Source organism: Hibiscus syriacus, unplaced genomic scaffold, assembly GCF_006381635.1.
Source record: "Hibiscus syriacus cultivar Baekdansim isolate YM2019G1 unplaced genomic scaffold, ASM638163v2 tig00003041_pilon, whole genome shotgun sequence".
NCBI classification, from domain to species: domain Eukaryota; kingdom Viridiplantae; phylum Streptophyta; class Magnoliopsida; order Malvales; family Malvaceae; genus Hibiscus; species Hibiscus syriacus.
The window spans coordinates 3271628-3278776 of record NW_024061960.1 but is presented as its reverse complement, the minus strand read 5'-3'; the positions used below and the strand labels follow the sequence as shown (position 1 = coordinate 3278776).

General features: G+C 35.8%; 1 long non-coding RNA gene and 1 pseudogene across 1 annotated transcript; both read left to right on the top strand.

Annotated features, from left to right (window-relative positions):
- Nucleotides 1-252: 252 nt before the first annotated feature.
- Nucleotides 253-6929, top strand: LOC120169197 (annotated as a pseudogene).
- LOC120169206 lies at nucleotides 4375-6318 on the top strand. The gene is made up of 2 exons (XR_005520642.1): nucleotides 4375-4621; nucleotides 5123-6318. It is a non-coding gene; the product is annotated as an uncharacterized LOC120169206 (long non-coding RNA).
- Nucleotides 6930-7149: the final 220 nt, after the last annotated feature.

Sequence of the window (7149 nt, the reverse complement as noted above, 5' to 3'; positions counted from 1 at the left end):
AATTTTCTTTTGAGCTTAAATAATAACATTCAATCAAAAATTGAACTGAGTTTTGAGCAATGAGTTCCAATTGCTACCCTAAAAGAAACCGTTGAACTGTTTAATATCGGAAGCTAAAGTAATAATAAATAGACAATTGGGCCACAATAAGATCAACTCACCCGTTTAGGATCTTATAAGCAAAACCAAATTGGACCATTCAGTATGATTTATCCATCAGTACGAGACCCGACCCGGCTTACGTTATTGTTTCCCTTTTAGGCAGGTGCATTTTTGGAGTTGACAAACGGAAATTTAGATCAAGCGCCAAGAATCTAAGACTAAGAGAGAAGAAGAGATGAAGATCTTTTGTTGGGTCTGTTTAGTGTTTGTAATTGTTAGTGTCGGTGCTTTTTCTGAAGAACTCCAGCTAAGCTCTCCTCTTGTTGTTTTCCAGGTTCTTTCTTTTTTTCCTTGTCACTTCATTTTCCCCTATATGTATCTTAACCCCACCAATTCCAATATTTTCTTTCCCTTTTCGTTTGTATGAATTGGGTCAATTTTTTTTCATCACTTGTGTTTTATATACTGTGAATTATGTAATAAGTGGGATTTTCTTGTTGTTGATGACAGTAGTTGAAATGTATCTAATTTGTGAGTTGGTTTGATGCTTTTTTGAAGAATTATTCGTTGTAATGCCGACAAATTATGGAGATATTGAATTTGGATTTTACTCAAGTGTTGCACCCAAAACTGTTGATCACATTTTTAAGCTTGTGCGTCTTGGTTGCTAAAACACCAATCACTTCTTCAGAGTAAGTGTTAAAACTTGAAAAGAAAAAAAAGAAGAATGGATTTCGGAATTTGGTTGCTTAGTCGGTTAATTAATTAATGTGATTTTAAGATGTGGGTGAGGATAATATTATTACTTTTAAATTCTTGTAGGTTGATAAGGGCTTTGTAGCCCAAGTGGCAGATGTTGCAGGCGGACGATCAGCTCCCATGAATGAGGAGCAAAGAAGGGAAGCTGAAAAGACGATTGTTGGGGAATTTAGTGATGTAAAACATGTGAGAGGTATTCTTTCTATGGGGAGGTAAAAAGACCTTACTAGTTTCAATGTTCATGTTTAATTTAATTTTATATGTTTTTCTATGTATTTATATGTCATCGAGTTCTGCTTTGGTGTAGATATTCTGATCCAGACAGTGCACAATCCTCATTTTCAATACTTCTTGGAGATGCCCCTCATCTTGATGGGCAGGTATTCCAGTCACACTTGCTGAGCATCATTGCAATGATTATTATGATGATTATTTCTGAATCTTATATGACATATAGCGTACATATTACATATTATTTCTGTCTATCTTTTCAGTATGCAATATTTGGTAAGGTTACGAAAGGAGATGATACTTTGAGAAAGCTTGAGGAACTTCCTACCCGAAGAGAGGGGATCTGTGTAATGGTATAAATATGATAGACTTTCTGTTTTCCTTTGTAATGCAATAGAAAATTCAGGATGTCTTTCCAGGGTTGATCCATCAGTTTCCGTGATGGTTAGGTATCCTTGTTTCACCTTTATGGCACCGTTCCGTTCATTCTCGTAAAGCGGGAATTTGCCTCTTTTTATTTTATTTTCAAATAATCCATAAAAGGGGGAAAATAAAAAGATAAAGTAAGAGGGGAGACACTAACATGAGCAAAGTACTGTTCAAATCAGGAACTGGCAGTTACATACGTATATGACTCTCACATTGATGTATAGAGCTCAATTTAGCTAGTTTAGTGATCAGTTATAATCTTCTTATTCAGCACTCATACACAAAAATCTGTTCTGTCATTGTTTATTCCTTTGTAAATGTAACCGTAAATTATATCTTAAAAGTTTACCTTTGTTATAATCCTCTATCCAATTAGTCTGATAGGAATTTAGAATGCAAGAAATGCTTATTTCAATTTGTGGCTGATTTTAATCCATGTTCTCTGGTGTGAAATATAATTTACTTTTGTTTATCTTTTCCAGCCTATGGAGCGCATCACAATTCATTCATCCTACTATTACGGTGAGAATTAAGTAGCCTCTTGTGGCATTTTGTGGCTGATTAGTTTATGGTACATTCATGCTTTTACTCATTGCTGCAAGATTTCCATGCAATAATTCCTTACAGTAACATAAACTAATCCATGGAAAAAAAATTATTAACTACTGCATTTGGAAAATATGAGAACTTTAGTTTTACATGATATTGTCAAGCTAGTGATATATTCTATTGACAAATTTTGATCACCATATTGCATTAAAAAGTTTGAGCACTTTAGCTTTCCAGGATATTGTCAAACAGGTGATATGGTACAGTTATCTGGTTGTTTTTAAAAAATGTGCAATTTGTAAATCTGTTCTGCAGCATTGACAAGATATTAGGCTCACTAATCTACAAAAAAATCACTAAGCTCAGTCTGTTATTACACCAAAATCACTATGCTCGGTTCATTATTTTCCCATTTTATACTTTGACTAGGTATGAAATCTATTATTACACCATCCAGTTGTTACCTGCGCTTGGAAGGAACCAAACATCTGCTGTTTACAAAATAATATTGTAGCATAAGATAAACCATTATGAGATCTTCTACCAATCCACTATCTTTCTCCCATTGATCCCTTTATTAGCTAAAGAAAACACAATTACATGCTTCTGGGAAAAACAATATTTGGATGCTAATTTTTGAGATTGGTTCTAGAGAAACGGACAAAGTTGTGGGCCTTCTTGAAATAGCTAAAGAACATAGTTCTTGGACTTTTTTTGTTAATGAAAAAAGATAAATTCTTAAGAGATCAACATGGTTCCATTTGAGAGTTAAAGCTAAAGTGAATATTGAAAAGGCTTGTAGTGTAATCGAGTTTTCTATTTTGAGCAATCTTGAACTTCCTTGGACATTTAGACAAAAGGAAAAAACTTCTTTGGATGATGGCTAGTTTTGTGACTGGTATAATTGGATGACCTACATAATGAGTTTTACACCTCAGCCATATAGAATTTAAATGCACATACAAAATAGTTTACTTTTCACCTGCTTACGAAGTACTTAGTTCAAAGATTTAGAGATAGGCATGATGCATTTTTATATTACACTAGTTTAAATAGTAGTAATCTTTGGGATCCAAGGGTCTATGGCTAGAAGATTCATTATTATTAAATATTAATGTTTACCTACACCTAGAAGAATCATAACACCAGGAAATTTCTTAACCTACACCTAGAAGAATTGGTGTTTATTTCGCTAAATTCAAACCTCGACAGTCCTTTTGGAGAAAGTCCTCGACAGGTGTTCTTCGCAAGTCCGGGATGGAAGATGTTTCGAGGAAGAATCATTATAAAGTTGAAGGTGTTATAGATGAGGAAAAACTTCATGTGTTGAGCAATTGTCTAGTGGGGTGGTGCAAGGACTTTGTCAAAATTGGTCATCTCGCCAGAAAAATATAAGCGAAGGGCCTCATTGGCTTCACCTTAATGAGAGCTGCTGATAATGCGATTTTAATGATTTTCGAAGACAATGTTTCATTGAGAAGCGTGAAGAACGATAAATCAAAGATTCTCGCAGAGTGGTTCTCCATAGTCGAAGCTTGGTCAGAGAGTTTGGTAATGGAGTGTCGTCGAGTATGGTTAGTTTGCGAGGGTGTTCCTTTTCACGCATGGAATTGGGATACTTTCAAGAACATTGTTGATAAGTGGGTTTTATTACTAGCTATCGACGAAAGTTGTCAGTCTCCATCATCCTTTGATCGGGCAAAAATTCAAGTCCTCACAAAGGCTGATGCGAGAATTGATGCGATGGTGGAATTGAAGGTTGCTGACAACTTCTTCAAGGTCATAGTGCATGAGATAGAACCTTCATTCAAACCAAACTCTTGGGCTCCTGAAGAAGACTAGTCTCATTAGATCTAATCTCTTCAATTGTGGTTGTTTTAGTCTATATGGTTGTAGGTGTTGCTTTTAATTTGTATTATGTTCTGTTTTTTCCTACTGCTGGTGGTAATTAGAAGTAAGGTGATTGACTGTGGCTTTGGATGAGGTCATATGAGGTTAAGGTGTTTGTTGTAATGGTTATCACCATGAGAGGATATTCCGTGGTATCTTTTGTATCGGGTATTTATCAATAATATTGAGGTACTCTTTTCTTCCTTCCAATGTTCGTTAACATACCTTTAGTATGTGAACAAATACGAAGGGAGTTTTTAATGAGACCTCCAACTTCTATCAAAATAAAGAAGAATCATAACACCAGGAAATTTCTTAACCTAGTTATTCTTTGTATCTAACATGTGAAACTTTCATTTTCAACCTAGAGTATGTGGATTCTGGAAGTAAAATGTATTACCTGGAATCAACAATTCATATGCATGCATGACTTGAGTTCTTGAATGCAAAAATTTATGAGTCTCACATGATAACTAGGGTTCCAAAACCAGGTTAAAATTCTTGTAAAAAAGGCCTCTCAATGCATGAGGCTCTCGCGTTGTTGGATTTGGAATTTCCAGTTCTTGGAGGTTGGCTCACAACCTGAGCCTGTCACTTCTAGGATCACAATCCTGTAACCTCACTTATGCACCAAGGTTTACTCTCCTGGTTAGACTTTTCGGTTTGTGTAACAATCTTGTAACCTTACTTTTGTAGCAAAGGGTCACTCTTTGGACCTCGTGGCTTGTGTAACAAGATCTGAAGGTTAAATAGTATCTTTCTTAGCTAGGCTTCATTGACCATCCTCATTTTGGTCCATTCTTCCCATGGTGTAATCAAAGGTTGGAAGGAACTCTCTCCAGAAAGTTGGATAGAGTGCTAGCCAACCCCATTGGTATGAGGCATTCCCAACCTCCAAAGTCTCTTTTCTAACTCGTGGTATGTTGGATTATTGTTCGAGTTTACTCAAGTCTGAAGAGTTCTCTCCTCCCAAGCCATGGTTGATCAAGTCTGAAGAGTTTACTCAAGTCAGAAAGTTTGAAGTTGGTCGCAGAAGCTTGGACATCGCCTATAAGAGAACCCCCAACGAGTAGGTTTCTATTTATGAAATAAGGCTGGTCCTTAGTTAAAGGGTCGATGAAATAATAAAATCCTAAAATTTCTATTAAAATATCTTAAAGAGATATGGGCCTTTCTCTAGCGAGTCATAATGTTTTAGTCTCCCTTTGATGAGTTGAATTATGTATTACAATAAATCATAACATAGAGTGACCTGGGAAGTTATTTTCCATTCAAAAGGCTGGGGGATGCCTAGAACTGAGGAATTTTCAGCTTTGGGATAAGATTTGTTTATTAGGAATATATAACTTGTCTCCCTAGCAGGCTTTCTATGGGTAATATGGGTAGAGAAGTCTATTTTAAAAGGAAGAAACATCCTCCAAGCGAGGATGCAGTTTGTTCTTAAGGGTATTTAGAAATTGGAAGTGTTCCTTCCCCATACCTATACAGGGGACAAGACTACAAGGGTGCTGGAATGGAACCCACTAGAATTCAGCAGCAATGCGGAACACTTAGCAGCACAAGTAGAAGAAAGGAATTTGGCATAAAAGGTAGGAAAGTTTGTAATTTCTCAAGGAAGTGACAAGAAACGAGAGAAAATATTAAAGAAGCAAAGCTATTGATGAATCTGATTGCTTTACTCTATTCCCCACTGTACATAATTGGGTATATATATATCAAGCAACTTCAGCTGTAAAGTGTAATCAGCTAAGTGCTATTAACAGCATAACCAATTTACAACAAGCTGACTAATTACAATTGCACGTATTAAATGGTATAATGCTCAGCTGTCAGTTTTAATGATTAACATAAACTGATATGGAGTTGGTTTAATGTTCCACAAGACTCCTTTTTTTTTTCTTGGCTTGCACTTTTAGACAGATTGCCTACTAGAAGCAAACATCAAGGCTAGGGTCTCTCTACTCCTATTGAGTGTCTACTTTGTGGATCTAGCATTAAGAAAAGGGACTATATGTTTCCCTCGAGTGTTCCATTTTTAGCCAGCATTTGCATATGATATTTCAAGCTTGTGAGAAAGGCCATAATCTCCAAATCTGGAAGGTTGAATTAGCATGGCTGATTGAGAATATTACGAGCAAATCCCTGATGTTAATTATCCTCAAATTGGATTGGAAATCCTATGATATTTTGTTTAGCAAGAAAGGAATTCTCGATTACATGGGAAGCAGGGCAGGCAGGTTACTGATTTGTTTAGGCTGACTAAAACTACAATACTTGATAGACTCTTTACTCAGAGTAAACTCCGACTAGTTCCTAATCAGATCAATAAAGCTTTACTTATAAAAACAATAGAGAAGATTAGAATACAACTTGCCAATGGAGAATGATGCTACAAGTTAATGAGGCCTGGTCATAGTGTTATTTCTGCTCAAGTTTGACATGGAAATGAGAATATCATTGATTAGGAAATTCTTTGGTTACTCATTTTTAATGTTGCTGTTATTGTAATTGATTTTAGATACCGAGTTGGAGATCTGCGAAAAGGAAAGGGGTATCTTGAAGAGAAGGCTTGCTGCATCTGCTGTTGAAATTGAACGACAGGTAAGGTGTTTAGGAGTATTCATTGCTGTGTTATTAAAACCAGCACCATTTGATTTTCTGTCGGTAAGGTTTGACTAATATTGTGCCGGTGTAGCGAATGAAATGCTTCCCTTGAACGTCTAAACAACGGCTGGATCGGAAAAGGAAATGGCTAAGACCTTGCTATTGTAAAAAGTCAGAGACAGCATTACAGATACCAATTCTGGTAGAAATTTGTTGACCAGAAAGGTGTTCTATACTTTGTACCTAGCCCGTTTGAAAAGAATGAAAGAAAAATGTATCTTGACCTGAATTCCTATGGTTTTGATTTTAATTGATCTTGTGCTGAGGGCATGGCTTTGTGAGAAATAATAATTGTTGTTGACCTACTGAAGTTGTGTCACCATCAATAATACTATTATGAGGGATTATGTAGGTTCCTGGAAATCGAAACCCTAATCTTCATTTGTTTCTTCAATAAACTCTGCATATTTTTCTTACATGAATATGGTTTTGTGCGTCTCCTCTATTGTTTTAAAACAGTCGGGTATTTATGTTATAACAAAAATTGAGATATTTTAAAAGAATAAAATTTCATGATTTTAGAGA